Source organism: Camelus dromedarius, chromosome 1, assembly GCF_036321535.1.
Source record: "Camelus dromedarius isolate mCamDro1 chromosome 1, mCamDro1.pat, whole genome shotgun sequence".
Taxonomy (NCBI): domain Eukaryota; kingdom Metazoa; phylum Chordata; class Mammalia; order Artiodactyla; family Camelidae; genus Camelus; species Camelus dromedarius.
The window spans coordinates 86,520,765-86,539,775 of NC_087436.1; the positions used below are offsets into that span (position 1 = coordinate 86,520,765).

General features: G+C 43.3%; 1 protein-coding gene across 1 annotated transcript in view; it reads left to right on the forward strand.

Annotated features, from left to right (window-relative positions):
- Positions 1-1,046: 1,046 nt before the first annotated feature.
- Positions 1,047-19,011, forward strand: part of LNX1 (ligand of numb-protein X 1) — a 167,521-nt gene continuing 149,556 nt past the window's right edge. Inside the window, exon 1 of the mRNA XM_010992831.3 lies at positions 1,047-1,390. The gene's annotated coding sequence lies outside the window, so the exon portion shown is untranslated. The remainder of the gene's footprint in view (positions 1,391-19,011) is intronic.

Consider the following 19,011-nt stretch of genomic DNA (forward strand, 5'->3'; position numbering starts at 1 on the left):
CACGTGCCAGCAGCCAGCAGCACCCCGGGATGAGAGAGAAGAGAGGGCACGGGCTCTGTGTGGTCTATGGACCAGTCACATAAAGGCAGCACCAATTCACAGCTCTGGCAAGAGGCCGCTGAACTAGCCGATGATCCATGTTTCTGTTAAGAATTCTATTCCCAGAACTAAGAGTTTTGTTTAAGCAAGCTTTTTGGCCATCGCCAGAGCTGTCAGTCTACAGAAATGCTTAAGCAGACGGGTGGGGAAAACAAGACTCAGAAGACTACACTTCCAGAAAGGCAATTTCTGCATTTTTAACTAGCTGGTTCTCTTTGCAGGAGTGACTTAGTCTGTCAGATCCTCAGTTTCTTCATCTATAAAATGGAGCTATTTATAGGATTATGTTGAGAATCAAATGAAATAATGCAGGTGAGGTCACTGGCACAGGATCTGGCAGACAGTAAGCTCTCAGCAAGTGCTGACAAGGATCATGCTGCTGATGTGGCCGTGACTCTGAAGAGGAAGTGGAAGGAATCCTAATTTAAACGATAATCCTGTATCTTTAGAGGATATCTTTAAAAGTCTCATCTAGATCTTTAAGGGTCTTACCTAGAGTCAATCATAAACTTGCTCATTCTTTTTCTTTGTCTACAAAGCTTTGCCAGTGTTCGCTTATGAGAGATGCTGTCTATGGAAAAATCTTTGAAAGATTTGGCAAGACATTGGAACGAGTCAGGATTGCTTGACTTGTCTGATACAGATTTCATGCCTCTGATAGAGATGCACGCTTCTTTGCACGTTTAAAAATTAAAAGATGCCCAGGATTCTGAGGCCTGTCCAGGCAGCGGCCAGCTCCTGCCTCTTTGGGAAGTGGCCCCCAGCGTGATGATGTCCCAGCCTGGTGATGACCTGGAGGGCCAATGACCCTGTGTTTATTTCCTTGTTGATTTCCTTTCCCCGGCTCCAAGCTCATTTTCCCACTGCCTGCAGGAAAACAACAGCCAGGGGTGCGGTGGGCCTGACTTGGCAGCCTCAAAGGTGAACAAAAGGGTCCTGGCTTTGGCAAGAGCAGAGGGAAGTTGGAGGGAGCCTCAGCCCCATCCAAACCATAACAGAGTTGTTGCCGATGCCCCTGGGTGGCTGCTCTGTGGGGACCACGCTCCCCGGGAGTCCCCAGGGACTGCTCTCAGATGTACAGGTCAGCTCTGTGCAGAGGCCTGCAGAAGGGGCAGGGGATGAGCTGGTGAACTCCAAGGCGGAGTGGTTCTCATGCATGTCTGGAAGACAGCGCACAGGGAAGAGAAGGAAAATTTTCCTGGGCCACTGCTGAGTCAGAAAAACTCAGCTCCCAAATGGACTTTACCTGGAGGCCTCCCGTGGCTGGGAACTGATCCACAATCCAGCAAAGGTAAGAGGCCTGCTTCCCCCAGCTGGTCACAGCTCAGGCAATTGAGGAAAACTTTACCCCTGACTTCCCGAGCCCAGCCTCCACCCCACCCCTGCCCACCCCCCACACACACACCAGATTGTTGGGAACTGACAAGATAGAAATATCATGTTCTGTCTCTTTCAAAACACTCTAGAAAGGCCTCAGGACATTTGTTCTCTTTCTGCCTGATTTTTTTCTGCGCCGGTTTTCATGCATACCTTTCTCGTTAAATTTCAAAAAGAAAAACTGCTTTTTTATTTAACTTTTTACTGGCCAAACAGGTCGGTTAAAATGTAAGATCACTTGGTCAATGGTGACTAGGTTCCTATAACGTTATTCTTCATCAATATTGAAAACACAGTCACGTATTTTGTTTCATTTCTACTGTAGAAATAGGGATCACCAGTGCAGTTTTACCCACGGAGAGACTTTGGTCCAGAGAAACTGGGACTTGCCCAGCAGCGTGTAGGTAGTTGAGTGACAGACAGCAATCTTGTCTTCACTCCTGTCTCTTTTCAGTAGAGTGGTGACTCCACTTTCTAAACCAAAACCCAGCCTGCGTATCCTGGCAAAAGATCTGATGAGAGGAAGGAAGCTCAGCCCTTGGAACGCTCCTGGATGATTGGGAAGTAGCCACAGCGCCCTATACAACACACCACTGTGTTGCTGACCCCTGTTTATGTCCATCCCTGAGCATCGAATCTGGTTCAACAAATGTTGATAAGCAATGGCCCCGGTGCCTGCCTCCGGGTCACAGGTCAGGGCGTGGTGCAGACCGTCTGCCGGGCAGTGCTGAAGGCATCCAGAGAGGGGGCTGGGGGAGGAGGTTCTACGTGGGAAGGCTCTCCACAGGAACAGGGCGTCACACTTGGGCTTAGCTCGGAGTGGGGACTGGCTTGAGGGAGAGGTTTCAGAGCCGCACGTTCCCCCAGGCAGGGAAGGAGTGCACGCTTACAGTAAAACTACAGTAGCAGAGCAGGGGGTGAAGCACAGGCTGGGGAACTGGATTATCTGGATGTGAGTCCTGGTTCTAACACCCAATAGCTCTGTGTCCCAGGGTCACTCAGTTCATCCCTGTGACCTCAGTTTTCTGACACATAAAATGGGAATAAGGGTGACGCCTCCCTCCTGGAGTCGTCTTATGGTTTAAATGAGATAATACACGTGCAGTCTTTGCCTTCATCTAAGTGCTCAGTAAATACTATTTAATCATCTTGTGCCTGGCTCCATGGGAGATGCTGAGAATACAGATAAGAGGAGCCTCTCTTTCTGATCACATCTTGTGGTTTGTTGTGTGCAACTAACTGTACGCAGTGTGGTAAGTGTTGTGGAATCGCAGAGGGGGATCTGCTAAATCTGGGAGATTCTGGATGGGTCATTCTGGGCAGCCTGTTGGGGGAGACGGGGAGAAGTTTCACAGCAGAGGCCCTGTGTATAGGGAGGTGGCAGAGAACAAAGCTCCACAGATTTAATTTTGAGTACACACTTCATCTCCCCTAGATGCACAGCATAACTGTGTTAGTCTGCTCAGGCTGCCATAACAAAACATCACAGCATGCATGGCTTAAATGACAAAAACTTGTTTTCTTGTAGTTCGGGAGGCTGGAAGTCCAAGGTCAGGGCTAGGCCGCTCTCCTTGGCTTGCAGTTGGTCTCCTTCTTGCTGTGTGTTCCCATGGCTGTCTCACTGTGTGCCTGTACCTCTGGTGTCTCCCTGCATGTCCAAATTTCTTCTTATAGGGACACCAGTTTGATTGGATTAGGCTCCACCCTAAGGACCTCTTTTGAACTTCATCACCTCTTTAAGGGCCCTATCTCCAAATCCAGCCACCTTCTGAGATACAGGGCTTCAGCATACAAATTAAGGGGAATACCATTCACCCTGTAATAATGAGCCTGCTTCTTGAAGCCTTATTTCCTCATCTATAAAATGGAGGCAATACTTAACAAGGAGAACCATTGTAGTAACTATAAAAAGAACAAATGAAACACCTAGGCCAGTTTCTGGCCCTTAGAAGGTGCCTAACAGGCAGTGGTGGTTCTTGTTAGCACTTCAGGCCAAGCCTCAGATGAACATGGGGTTCCCTGAAGAATCCACATTCCACATAGTCACAGAAGAACTGGCCTCCATTATGCCACAGATTTCCCCAGAGGACAAAGGGGCCCTCCATGTTTCTACTGTCTTGGTTCTGGCAGATGAACCCAGCATCAGATAAGTCAAGTAGCTGGCACCATCAGCGCTACAGATACTGTGTTCTCTCTGTCTAGTTATTGTGGAGTAGAGTGAGAATGCCCATCTCTTCCACCTCAGCCGAGAACCAACATGCAGCAGATAGACCCTGGTTCTGCTCCTGGGGCAGCTGCTCCATGCTCTGTGGAGCTGTCTCTGGGTACCTGTGCCCTGCAAATCTGGAAAACATTATCATTCTAATCTAACATACTCATTACATGTGGAGATAGATAGATAGATAGATAGATAGATAGATAGATAGATGATAGATAGATAGATAGATATAGAATAAATGAAGATATATATACTACTTTGAAAAACCTCAAACTTACAGAGAAGTTGCATGTACAGTCCAAATAATTTTGTACTATATTTTCCCTGAACTCTTTGAGAATAAGCTCCCAGGATGATGCCTCATCTTCCCCCAAATACTTTAGTGTACATTTCTCATGAGCAAGGACATTCTCCTATACAACCAGAAAATCAGGAAATTAACATTGATTCATGACTATTATCCAATCCTCAGACCCCAGTACATTTTCATCAGTTCCCATTGCATCCTCAGGCCAATTCTAGTTTTTGTCCATCATCCCAATTATAGCCTTTCTAGTGAAAGAGTATTCTAGAATCACGAGTTGCACTTAGTCAGCACCTCTCCGTAGTCTGCTCCAATATGGAACTCTTTCTTGGTATTTCCTTCAGTTTCACGACCTTGACACTCACAAAATACAGGCTAATTATTCTGTAGAATGTTCCTCACTTTGGGTTTGTCAGTGTTCTCACCCTTAGATTCAAATTCTACAACTTTGGCAAGAATATCACAGAAATGATGCTGTATGTACCCTTAGAAATGGTAGAAATGGTTAAAATGGTAAATTTCATATTATGCATATTTTACCACAATTAAGAATAACAACCAAGAAATGCCAATAAAGCCTGACTGCTTTTCCTTAACAAAGTGATTCTGGGACAAATGGTTAGGAGAATTGTAGAAGGAAAAAAAATCTTATAGTTTTAAAAAATTGAAGTAGAGTCAGTTTATAATACATCAATTATTTCTGATGTACAGTGTAGTATTTCAGTCATACATGTATATACATGTATTTGTTTTCATATTCTTTTTCATTATAGGTTACTACAAGATATTGATATTTTTCCCTGTGCTATACAGAAGAAATTTGTTTATCTATTTTATATATATACTAGTCAATATTTGCAAATCTCAAACTCTCAATTTATCCCTTCCCACCCCTTTCCACCCTGCCACCCACTGGTAACCATAAGATTGTTTACTGTGTCTCTGAGTCTGTTTCTGTTTTGTAGGTAAGTTCATTAGTGTCTTCTTTTCTCTCTTTTTAGATTTCACATATGAGTGATATCATATGGTATTTTCTTTTTCTTTCTGGCTTACCTCACTTAGAATGATGATCTCCAGGTCCATCCATGTTGCTGCAAATGGCATTATTGTATTCTTTTTTATGGCTGAGTAGTATTCTGTTGTATAAATATACCACAGCTTCTTTATCCAGTCATCTGTCGGTGGACATTTAGGGTGTTTCCATGTCTTGGCTATTGTAAATAGTGCTGTTGTGAACATTGGGGTGCATGTAACTTTTCAAACTAGACATCCTTTGAGATATATGCTCAGGAGTGGGATTGATGGATCATGTGGTGAGTCTATTATTAGTTTTTTGAGGAATCTCCATACTGTGTTCCGTAACGGCTGCACCAAACTGCATTCCCACCAATAGTGTAAGAGGGTTCCCTTTAATTCGCACCCTCTCCAGCATTTATTATTTGTATACTTTTGAAAGATGGCCATTCTGACTGGTGTGAGGTGATACCTCATTGTAGTTCTGATAATTAGTGATATTGAGCATTTTTTCATGTGCCTATTGGTCATTTATATGTCTTCATTGGAGAATTGCTTGTTTAGATGTTCTGCCCATTTTTGGATTGGGTTGTTTGTTTGTTTGTTATTTAAGTTGTATGAACTGTTTATATTTTCTGGAAATTAAACCTTTGTCAGTCACATCATTTGCAAGTAGAAAATCCTATAGTTAATAGAGAAATTTTCCATATCTCAGAGTTTCCTAGAAATATTAGAGAACTAAATTTCAATACTAAAATTTTAATGTAAAGCTCTTCTCTGGGAAAATAAATACATAAAATAAATCTTGGTCAGAACTTGGGTACGCTCTCAAAAACTTGGATGAGACATTCTCTGCTAAATCACAAAGAACTTACAACTCTACCAATGATATCAGGAGATTGTCTCCTAAAACAAATGAGATCAATATGGTATGGAAGATCCAGAAATGAAAGAGACATTGTGAGATATGTTTGATTATTCAGTTGTGTGTGTGTGCACATGTGTGCACATGCGTGCTCTTGAACTATTTTAAGCATGTAGTTCTTGACTAGTGGCAGGTGAGCCAAGGCATATGAGAAGGACACTGATGGTCCCTTCTGCACTGAAAGGTGGGGAAACAGACCCAGCACAAGGTTGACTCTGAACTCTGCTGTTAGAAGCATCCTCCTAACTTCTGGTTCTGGGACAGGAAGAAAAGAGGAACTGGAGCAAGAAGGGCTTTTCCTCCCTCTTTCCTGAATATCTGACCAGGAGGCCAGCTCTGACCGCCCGCGGGGTGGCCCTGCCTTTCATAGCTTCCTCCTCCTCTAAGCTCACAGGTTCATGTCATCTCCTCGGGGGCCTCAATTTCCTTACATGTAAAATTAGAACAATAATGAAATACTAGAGGACCATGATGCGTTATAAACCATAAAAACACTCATGGGTTTTTATTTATTTGTATTCTACTTCATTCCACAGAGGAACATTCTTCATTGTGGCTACAACCAGAAAATACAAATTAGAACAGAGGTCACACACTAACACTGCCCGTTTCTGGCCAGCATGGTGTTTTTAATGTTTCATATTTGCCACCAACACCTAAAAGTCAGGAGATTTCATATAAAATCCAAATTTCAAATTCTGTTAAAATGTAGGAAAATCTAGCCACACTGGTTTCACATTCATTCATTAACTCACTCACTCCACAGATGTGGGTTGGGGGACAGTTCTGTGCCAGGCACTGCTCTGGGTGCTGGTGAACAGATAAAAAAGATAATTACAGAAAATGATCAAGGCTATGAATAAGCAGGTCTAGGGGACAGAGATTGGTTATGGGATCAGGGGACGATGCTTTTTGAGTAGAATCACCAGGGAAGACCTCCCTCTGTTAACCACAGTCTGCACCAAGCCCTATTACCCCACTTGCTTCAGTTATTTACTGCTACCTGTCTGGCAATTGGAGGCATCTGAGGTTGTGAACACTGCGATAAAATGATGGGAAATATCATCAAGAATTTAAATGAGAAACAAGGGAAGTATAAGTAAGATTAGGATGATAAGACCAGAGGAATTAAGACTCAAGTGCGGATTCCGTAAGAGCCTTTTTCATTGGTCGAGTTGGGCATCAGCTTTAACTCTGAGCTTCCCAGCAACCAGAGCAGAAGGGAGATATGCCCAATGACATCATTCTCACGTTCAGAAAGGAAGAAAGCAAGCCATTCCTTTACAGGTAGAAAGGTTTCCTCATCTAAACTTGGAGTAGAAATTGACCGTGTTAGGCTTTATAAAGGGAAATGTGACTGATACAGTGATTAAAATCCTCACTAACACATGCACAAAAGTTGGTATTTCCCACTGATTCAGTCATTCATTCAAAACACATTTATTGGGACACTGACATAAGCACTAATGATGCCAAAATGCCTGTTTCCTTTCTTTTTTTTCTTTCTCTTTTCTTTTCTTTTCTTTTCTTTTCTTTTCTTTTCTTTTCTTTTCCTTTCCTTTCCTTTCCTTTCCTTTCCTTTCCTTTCCTTTCCTTTTCTTTTCTTTTCTTTTCTTTTCTTTTCTTTTCTTTTCTTTTCTTTTCTTTTCCTTTTCTTTTCTTCTTTCTTTTTCCCTACTGTCCGTAGATAGATGAGTGCATAGTTCTTCTAAACTAAACTCAGTGAAGGTAGTTATGTGAGAGGTCAAGAAAGAGACATGCAGACCTCTTGCCCCTGCTGACCTCAGTTCACAGAGTGTCAGAAGAAAGGACAGAATGCCTGTCACTCAAACTCTCTTCCTTCCATAAATCTATCTTTTCTCAGCTGGTTAGATAGAAAATAAAGAGTAGAATTTATGGTTCTTTGTCACATTCCTCAGTGACAGCCACTCCCGTTACTAAAAGGCAATTTCTCTGGCCCTTGAACTCTTTGATTTAAGTAGATAAATCTCTTCCCTTTTCGGGACTAGCCCAATGGGGAAACGCTGATGGTTACACCCGCTGACTTCTTAATACTGAGAACAGCCCACCCTAGTGAAGGAAATTCCTAAATCTATTCATTCACCCCTTGGACAGGAAGATGCTGCCATACTCCTGGGGTGGCCACCAAACGCTGGGAAATCTAGCCTGTCTTTTGGAATGTTCCTAGGGAGCTCTGTCATGGCTCCAGTGTCCAAAGCTTTCTAAGAGTTCCCTTGCCAAGGGAGCCTGAAGGATTTTTGCTTTGTGTTAGCTCCATGGTGTATCCCCAAGTACAGAGCAAATCTATGCTTTTAAATATGTCTCCTGCCCCATGAGAAAACACACAGGCGGAAGTACAGTTAAGCTAAATTTTCAGCCCTTATTTTTGGCCCAGGGGCTGCCTGCCTGAGTTCTTATCGCCCAGATTATCTCCTGGCGCACTGGTGATTTTGTGGACTTGATCACCTGCAGCTGGCAAGAATCAGGGCATTGTCTGAGGGCCAGGGCCAAGCATTGCCTCTCCCTCACTCTTTTGAAGATGGAGAAGAGCGTTTTGACTGTGCTGCGTGTAATCCTTACCCAGACTTCCTCCACTCCATTGCCACACCTCTCTGTTACTCTAAATACCCTCTTTGAGCCAACCTCACAGAACTGGTTCTCTGAGTTTGCAACAGTGACCTTCCAGAAACACCCTGAGCTCAGTCTGGCACGAGCCTCAGAGTCTCTGCTTGGCCATCTGTCAAAGAGGCCCTTCTGGTGCTGAAGTAACCGATCCCACCCGAGATGTCCTCCAGGTCACCTGACATGGAATCCCGCTCCGTCCTGGAACAGGACAGCCCTAGAGTTCCCCAGGCTTTACTACAAGAGTCCTGGCTAGTGCTGTGTTTTCTGACAGACTTCATTGTATAAACTTCTTTCCAAGGACCATAAACAAATACATAGGCTTATACCTACACGTGTGCATAAACACCTCAATATAGACTACATTGTTTTCTCTTAGCTCACTTTTAATTTGCCTTCTTTATCACTAAAGTGAAATTCTAAACAGTGAGTTCAACATACCTTTTGGGCTTTATTCCTGAAGAGTGAGGCTTATCATTGTTAAGACTTTTAATGTTTTGTAGACTAATAAAAAGTTGTCACCAGCTGGCACTGAGTGGCTAGGAAATATCTGGAAAAGGTGCCTTGTGTTCAGCAGGTACTCAGTTCATGGAATAATAATAGTCACTGAGTTCTTCTCATGTGCAGATACTGTCAATCTCTTTACAAGACTTAGCTTATATTGTTTAATTCTCATGATTCTGAGAAGTACTATTGTAATTTCCACTTTTTAGGTGGAAAAACTGAGGTTTAAAGAGGTTAAGTCACTTGTCCAAAGTCACCAAGCAGCAAGACTGGGTTTGAAACCAGGTCTGCTACTCATCCAAGCTCTTAACAGGATGGAGGAGGGCAGGGAGGGAGGCGGTGAGAGGGTGAGAGGTCTTGGGCAGCCCGCCCTTCACATCCCCTCAAGCTTCCTGACCAGCCCTCTATGTCCATACTGTGGTGACTGTCTGCTTAGTGCACAAAGAACTGCTCTTTCAGAATTGGCATCCATCACACTCTCCATGCACTCGGTTGACATCTGATTAAATGATCGAGATCCAGGTTTCCCAGCCTCGCCAACACCAGCACTCAGGGCTGGATGATTCTTGGCTGTGGGAGCTGTCTTGTGCAGTGCAGGATACGTAGCAGCATCCCCAGCTACTGCCCACTAGACGCCACTGACACCTCCCAAGTTTTGACTATTAACAATGTCTCCAGATGTTGCCAGATGCCCCCTGGAGAGCAAAACCCCCCTGTATGGAGAAGCACCGCACCAGACATTATGACAGACAAGAGATGAGAGGAGATAAGAGTTCCTCGGAGGGGATGCTGAAATTCCCCAGAGAGTAAGAGCTTCTGTGGGTGTGGCTGGGAGGCCTCTGGGAATTCTTCAGACAAAGCAACCCTCTCAGTCACTGCACCATTCTGACCTCAAACTAATTGAAAAAAGCCAAGACTCTGACCACCCAAAGGAAGTCTCAGGCCCTGTAGGCTTGCAGATGTGTGGAGCAAGGGAGTTCCTCCAAAAGGCCCCAAGGGCTGTGATTGACCCTCCCCATGTCACCATTTAGGTAGGAAATTTGTATCTCTCTGGGAAATGGTCCTTTCTTCCATAGCCATCTCTGTAGTGTTCATCTGACCCCAATCATCAATGGCTAAAGAGTAATTATGGCAGATATGACTTTAGGGGGCATGGGGTACATGAGAAGTGTCCAAGCTGTCTGGTCTCTCATGGTCTTTCACAAGCTGGCCAGTGGGCCAGGAGAGCCCTTTGTGTCAGGCCCCACACTGGGCCCCCAACTTAAAATTTTGACATCATCTCCGATGTTATATACATGCTGAGTGTTTGCATATATTTAAACATACATAAATGTTTAAATATATACATTTAAAATGTACCATGTTTTTCGTATGTCTATTTTGCAATTTCTTTTATTTTTAATATTCCAAAAGCCTCAAAAAGCCCAGGCCCAACTTGACTTCTGGCATGGCCTGCTTTCATCATTATAAGGCAGAGCAAGGCACATAGGGAGTGTGACCTCCAGGGGCTAGAAACCCTGGGCCCCCAAATTGTTCCCCACGTGCTCTGATTAGTGCTAAAAATTCCATGAAAACTGTCTATACAATGTCTTACATTTCAGGATAATTCTGTAAATAAAAAATATCCCTGGAAGAATGTATAATGACCCCCTCAAATCATGAGAAAATAGACAAGCCAATTTAAGAAATGATCAAAAGATTTAGAGTCACTTTGCCAAAAGAAGATATACAGGTAACAAATAAACACATGGAAAAGATGCTCAACATCAGTAGTCTTTAGGGAAAAGCAAATTCAAACCAGACACCATTACATACCTATTAGAATAAACCTAAAAAAAAAATAACCATACCAAATATTGGAAAATATAAGTAGGAACTGGAATTGCTGGTGGGAAAAAAATGGTTCAACCCCTTAGTTGGGCAGTTTCTTAAAAAGTTGAGCATATACCTTCCATGTGATCCATCCATTGCACTCCTCAGCATTTATTGAGAAATGAAAGCTTATAACCATACAAAGACTTGTACACATATATTTATAACAGCTTTATTAGTCATCACTCCAAACTGGAAACAACCCAAATGCCCACCAACGGGGTAGACTATGGTACGCCCATACAATGGAATACTACTCAGCAGTCAAAAGGAATGAACTACTGATATACACAATATGAATGAATCGCAAAAGTATTATGCTGAGTGGAAAAAGCCAGACCCCCCCCAAAAAAATACTGTCTAATTCCATTTATTCTTTAAGATAAATGTGCATTGGCTAATTCTAGATTCTAGAAAACACAAATAATCTGTAGTTATAGAAAGCAGATTGATGGTTGCCTGGGGATGTGGTGGTGGAGGGAGGAGCCAGAGGAGGGATTACAAAGAAATATAAGGAAACTTTAGGGGGTGATAGACATGTTTATTAGTTTGATTGTGGTGATAGCTTCATGGGCATACCTGGGTGCCAAATCAGATTGTACATGTTAAATATGTGCATTGGGATGGAACTCGGGAGCTACGCTGCTGTGAGGGGGACAGAGGCGCAGTCATTAATTAAATCCCCTTGGGTGATTTTTCCACATCCCTCTCCTCGGGCTGAGCACAGAGGCTGAAGCCATCGGTCTTGAGCACTGTCTGGTTAGTGTTACTGGAGTCAAGGGTGAGAAACTCACACTTCTGAGTGGGCGAAAGCCCTGCCGTGACACCCTCTCATACTGCCTGAAGGGCACCTTTTATCTGGGTGAGTCCTCATGAGGCCAGAAGAGATTAGCTCAAAATACATCAGATGTATTTGCATGGCTAAAAAACCCCTCCTTCTTAGAGAGGAGAGACAAGAGGGTGCCTCCCCACCAGAGCGGAGAAAGTGGCTGAGCAGCTTGGATCCCCTCCAGCATATTCAGGCCAAAAAACTGTGCAATGTCCCAGTGTTCACTGAGGAAATCAAAAGCACACACACACATGCAGCAGCAGCAGCAGCAGAGCTGAGACGCCTCCGAGGCTGGGGTCTGCAGGTGCAAGCTCCAATTAGAGCAGCCGGCCTTCCAGTACCTTTTCATCCCGAACAAGGGCTGGGCTTCAGCCCCCGCCAGGGATTGAGGAAGGTCCCGGAAGGACTGCCGACCAGACTGGAGGAAACAAAGACTGTCCAAATAAAAGCAGCTCATGTGAGTCGAACCTGAAACACTCCCTTCATTTTAAATACTCTTGTGAGAATTAACCAGTGCACATTTTGTGGAAAATCAGTCACTGGCCACGAGGAAACAAACCGCCTTCCAAGGCCCTCCATTTCCTCAGTGAAGTTGTCCTGGGGAGTTTTCTTTTACAAACCAGTGAGGCGCGGTATTTCTGTAAATGGCACAGTCTCATTGTTTGTTTCCACTGTTGACAACAGTTCCCCCTAAACTGATGTGTTTTTCAGGGTTACGGATACAGAGTGATCCCTCTGTAACTGGTGGCTCTTGATCATCAGTACTGCATCAAGGCTTAAAACAAATCACTTGTGCCCCTTATTATTAGCAAATGTCTGTGTTTGATATGCTTGCCAATGATCTATCCTCAACAGAAAAACACTAAGACCACAGACTCATTTTCTCCACTCCTCTCCTTCTCCGTCCTAATGTCTCTTTTACTAATTTTTTAAAGAGATGGCTAGAAAGGACAAGAAGCTTATATAGAGCTCTGTGCTTCCTCTATAATCAAGTCAGCTTGTCCACAGCCAAGGAAACGTTCTAGGAAAAGGACATCTCTGCAGGAGGGCCACTTCCTGGTGGGCTCTCTGAGCTGCTTAGCCACTGTCACCACCCTCTGTCAGGGGCTGCTTCCTCCCTTTCCTAACAATCTCACTTGGTTTTTTTTAATATCTAAATATCCAAAGGAGTGCCAACAAAAGAATGTTAAAAACCTATATTCTCACCACAGCTGTCAAACTATTGTTCTGTGTTTCCTTCCAGATTTTGGTCCTTGGACATACATTTTTATCTACTTAATATATGCATGTATGTGTATGTATATGTGTGTATACATATATATAATTATTATTATTCCTCTGACTTGACTTCTCCACTGAGTTTGTAATCATGAGATATAAATGAAGTTGCTGGTAAGTTAGCAACAGAAGAAATAGTCCTTTTGATACTTTAATATCCAGAAACAGTCCATTCTCACTAGTAAATAACTAGTGCTCCTAGGGGAAATACAGAATTAGGTTCCTATGTGCCTCTGGTTATAGCAGTTTCATTAGTTTATCTAACATAATCTTGTTTTATCTGTTTCTGTATAAAGACACCTTATTTAACATGTATCATTTATTCATCAACATTGAACTCACTGCCAGCAGCGCTGCAAGTTGTGTCTGAATAAAGCTCATCTAACACACCTGTTTTCTCTGGAAGGCACATCACAGGCTTCTTACACATAGGAACACATGAGAATTATATTTGGGGGCTATTTTAAATGGTAAAATCACCAGCAACAAGCACAAAAATGCAAAAAAAAAAAAAGTGGCACTGAGTAGGCTATGAAAAGGACACTTTTGTTCACAGTATGAGAACTGAAGCAAGAAGGCATTTGCCTTGTGTGACCTCAGCTGGGAGCACGTGCATCAGGCAACTCAAAATTTTCACTGCTCTGCAAATGATTATGACAGTGCCATGAGTCTAAATTTGGGTTTATAAATAAACTTTAGTGAGTAAGTAAATTTGCAAATATGGGATCCATGAATAATGAGGATTGATTGTACTTATGTTGTATTAATGCAGTATATTGTGAAGACAGGAGTTGAGTGGCCTTTCATATATGTCCCTTTGAAAATAATTTGTTGTTGATTGCTAAAAATGCTACCATGGTGTCTCCCTCCTATCATGATGAATCATTTCCTGCTAAAGTGGTGGTTTCAGGAGAACCTGGTGGAGCCTTCTGTCTTCCTTCCAAGATCATCTTCAAAAGTGTAGGTCTGTTTGAGTGGAGTCCACTTGGTTTGAAGTCAGGAGGTCTGAGTTTGAGTGATGCTTCAGGTCTCAGTCTCTATCAGCAGCCTGACCTTGAACAAGGCATACATTTCCTCACCTGTTAAAAGGGAAGTCCAGAGTTCATCCATTCTAAGACAGTCATTCTTTCACATCTTAACATATCTGAAACTGCATGGTCTTTTTATTTTGTTTTGTTTCGGTTCTACAATTGATGGTGTGTCGTGGTTTAATTGGCAGCACTCTGTTTTCTCTCCGGGTGGTACATAAAGATGTATATTCTACCCTTTGGCATCTTAGAGGTGATGAAATACAGAAATAATATTACCTACCTCATGGTATCTTAAGGACTGGGCAATGCTACAGCTTCCAAGTATCATTGTGAACAAGTAAACAGTGTGAAAGGATGTGTACAGTGCAAAGCACTTGCAAATTAAGGAATTATTATCATGATTGGGAGTATTTCCTTGCTCCTGGAATAGATCCATCTTTTATTTTTTAAGTTCCTTAGGAAATTTTATAAAACTTGCACCATGATCCCCTTTGACTCTATATTTTTCATGCAATTTTTGGTATAAGCAGATTCATTTAGTGGATCATGAAATGTTTAAGTCATTGGAAAGAGATTCCAAAAAGAGTTTGAGAACTACTGCTTTGGGAAAAGCAAAACGCAAGCTCCTTGGGGGCCAAAGCAGTCCTTTCTTCATGCCTATGATGTTGCAACTGTGAGGCTGCATGGGATCTGATTGTTGGGATTCTCTTATTTGCGTTATGAGACTCTTTGCCAGTGGAAATTGGATTTCCTCTCATAAAACTGTGTTTGCGTATGGTCTGTTGTCTCAGTAGTAAAAGGAATGTGAAACAATTGAGGTAGTAATTCAGTCCTAAGTGATTAATACAACCCCAGATTCTTCCATGTAGGTCATCACCTCAATTGCTCTTTTTGGGGGGAAGGGTTGTTACTCAGATCCTGTGTACCAGAGAAAGCTGACCAAACAGATGTTTTAAACTACAGCCTTTGGCCATGTTTTCTTGTACATGTTTGTTTGTTCCTTGATATAAAGGAAAAATAAAAATCCAAGACATTTCTCTGGAGTCTAAATATGGACATATGGTGGGATGAGCTAACTGCATGCGTAGGGCTGAATGTCTGCCAAGGGTTTTCTCCCTCAGAGTAAAATATGGAGGTCGCTTTGTCTGCTGTCTTGTTGCCAAAGTACTTTTCCAAAGTGCTATTTTGTTAGGTGCCTGTGTGTGACTGTTTCAACACAACTAAATATGAGCATTACCATTTTCATGTTCCTAGTTTCAAAGCCTGGCCCTCGAAGGTGAAATGATTTGTGTAAGATCACAAGAGCAAGGAACAGAATCACCTTAACACCCAGATCCTGCCTCAAAGCCCTGCTTATTCTGTTCTAAGGGGCAACAAAGGGCCAAACAGTGTCCCCAAGATGTGGTTACAATAGCCCTGCCATCTGCTTTTCCTACCACCTTCTCCGAGGGGAAGTACAAACCCGGCTACTTTGTCCACGTTGTTGTCTTCTTACCACAGTGACGTGCATAAGCAGGTACTTGCTAATTTTCCTGAGACAGTGTTTTGTTTTCCCTCAAGCCTGGCATGGAGATATCCCTTTCACCCCACAACTCCTCCTCCTCCCTTAAATAAAAGGAGAGAGAAAAAGTAGTAGATGTGCGGTCTCCATGACGTTCCTCTTTGATTTCTGTCCTCGATAGCAGGTATTGTCCTTGGAAGTTATTACTTTTGAAGAGCTGGCCAATAATGATTAGCATCTCCTTTTCTTAAATGTAGTGCAAGAACACAGAGATTTTAATTGACCTGCCCAGAGTCACACAGGAATTAGCAGTGGACCCAGAAGAGGGGCCCAGGCTCTCATTCCCCTTCATTGGCCGTATCAGCCCACACTGCTGTTTTATGTACACTTAGTAAATATTTACAGCCCTAGATATCTTCCCCATCGCGGTTAGCACAAGCAGTACTTTCATATACATGCATGTGCATGCAAAGCAGATGTGAGAACTGTAAACCTGAACTAAACGGACACGATGCCCTGACAGTGAGAGTACTGGACTACAACCTAGGAGAGCCAAGATTAAGACTACTGCTTTGTCCTTTTCCATCTCTTGGTTGTTCTTTAATGTTCTGAACAGAGAATACACCTTTGACAACGAGACCTAAAATCTGCTCCTACACTGCACCTACTGTGCACTACTACTGAGAAAGGACAAGGAAAATGTCCACTGCATTGCAACCCTCCCAAATTCATGATACCCTAAAACATCCTATGTTGGGAAAAGCAGTAAAAGATGTAAGGCAGCTGGTTTTTGTGTTGGATAGAATATTGATCAAATCATGCCCCTACTTCCCAGGAGACATTTTTCACATTAAATCATATATAACTTACACCAAGATATGGGTTCTACTTTTCTTAATAATAATATTGAAATACAGTTGACCCTGGAATGATGTGGAGGTTGGGGCAACGAAGTTGAAGATCCACATATAACTTATAGTCAGCTCTTGGTATCCATGGTTCCTCCATCTATACGGTTCACGTCCACAGATTCAACCAGCGTCCGATCATGTAGCACTGTGTTTACTATTGAAAAAAATTATGTAGGAATGGATTCATGGTATTCAAACCTGTGTTATTCAAGGGTCAGTTGTAATTGCAATATATTAACATTGAATGGACTCATTCGATTCTAATCACATATATTCTTTAATATCAGATACTCGAGGAAGGAGAACACCTATCTAAATGGAAGTTTATATTGTTTTAAATTAGATTCTTTTAAACTTTGTAGTAAGTTCTGTGACATAGCCTCAATTCAGACTAACTAAAGAAAAAGAGAGATTTCATTGACTTACGTAACTGGGAGGTCCCGAGGTGGGATCTGTCTCAAACAATCTCGGTGTTCTCTTCTCTCTCCACATCCAGCCTGCGTGTCTCTCCTGCTTCCGAGCACTGGTAGCATTCTATCCTCCTCACCCCCGGTGACAGGAAAGAGGGGTGGCGGGCTCATCCTAACTGCTTGTTTTAAAAGCAAGGACAGCAACTGCTGTCCTTCTTCCTCTTATTCCAAAATGCTGGGGAAGGATTCTGATTGACTTGATGAACAAGCCATCCCTTGGACCAGTCCAATCCCCGTGACCAGAGAGAAGAGGACTGTGGTCAGTGGAGGCTGGGTCATTTGCCCACCCTCCCTGAGAGGGGTAAAGGTGAGTTGGTTGGGCAATGAGATGCCATGATCACAGCCCCACTAGGACCAGGGATTGGAGGTAGAGCTCCCCAGAGGAGAGGGAGTGCCAATGCCAGAAGAAGGAGAGAAAGACACAAAATATTAATTAGCTCAGGCTGTCCCACTGGGCTTATGATGATTATTATTATAAAAATCCACTTGAGCAGCTGGTATTGGGTACTCAAGGCTGATATGTGACTTTCAGATTTCCCACCCCCTTCAATGTAGAGTGTAACACATGACAGGCATGACTTACCATATACTGCATGCCCTGCGGAGTTGCAATGCTTTCATAATATCCTTAACACGAATACGAGTAACAAAACACGTTGTGTTCATTTGGTTTCTGCCCAGGGTTCCAGTGCTTCCCAAATAACATTTTGTGGATTCTAGGAGGTCCCTTGTGATGTAGCTGGCACGTATTTTGCTACAGAGCCTTTCTCGTGATGGAGAAACTAGGCCCTAAGGAGGTTATGCAATCTCCCCAAAGTCCTGCAACTAGTTTGTGGCTGAGCCAGTAAGCGCTTGTCTCAAGTCCTGAGTGTGGGGATCTTGAAGTGAGCTCCCTTCTGCTCCACCGTTTGGCCCAGAAGTTGAAGATTTATGTTGACGAGGGTTCCTATGTCAAGCACTAGTGTAATTGGTTTTTAATGGCCTTTATTTTCATCTTATAAAGAAAATAGCATATCCTGTCCTGGCTAAACACTATTTCGGGAAAAGCCACAAACCATCCCCCTAAGTCCTATTTATAACACTGAACCCAACCTAAGTCTGCTGAGCTGGTAGAAACTGATAACTTCACTGCAGCTTCCCTGGCCGTGGCCCACAGGACGAGAATCTGTATTCTGGTTATTACTGTTATATCTGGTTATATCTTTCTTAGTCTGTCATGACTGGAGGAAGTGAAAAGCACTACCAGAGCACTAAGCACTAAGAAAATCATAGTGCATGGGGACCAAAAAGGTCAGTGGAGAACCAAGAGGGAGGTGGCAGGAAGGTCCCAGGAGGCAAGGGAAGCTGTCATTACTGAATCCCTACTACCTATGTGCCATGGACTTTCACATCCATTCTCTTGTGGCTTTTAATGTCATCACCACAATGTCCTTGCAAGGATGTGTGGCCACCCTGTATTGTATAGAGAAGGAAACAGGATCCTAGCATCCAGGTAACTTGATGGGTTCATACAGCTAAGAAGTGATGACATTGGGGCTGAACCCAGACGTAGCTGACTCCCAAGTCCATATTCTTTCTGCCCCACCCTTTCCATCACCTGCGGTCTATCTAATCACTATTTGTTTTAAGACAGGTTATGCAGAAGCAGAGCCTGAGACAAGGATCTCTGTACAAAGGATTTCTTGAGGAAGTGCTCTATGGGGAAGGGGTGAAGGAGCAGCACAGGGCAGGGAAGTTCGAAGCAGGGAAATAGCCTTGCTCTCACTTTGGCCTGAGCTGACAGGGAACACAAATTGCCCTTCAGAATTCATCCCACCTTGAGGCAAGAGAGTCAGACTTTGGCCCCTCTGCTAGTCAGTCATTATCTCTGGGCCATCCCTCTTGGCCTGGGTGGAGAGGGGTGTGGTGGGTGTAACATCTCAGGGGAGTGGCTGTTTAGCAGAAAGCAGGTCTCTGGAGAAGGAGGTGTCTGTAAGCCCTTAGCAGCCAGCTCCCAGCAGCTGGGGGATGGGAGCAGCAGCCCAGCAAAGGCAATCTGTGCAAGGCACCAGCATCC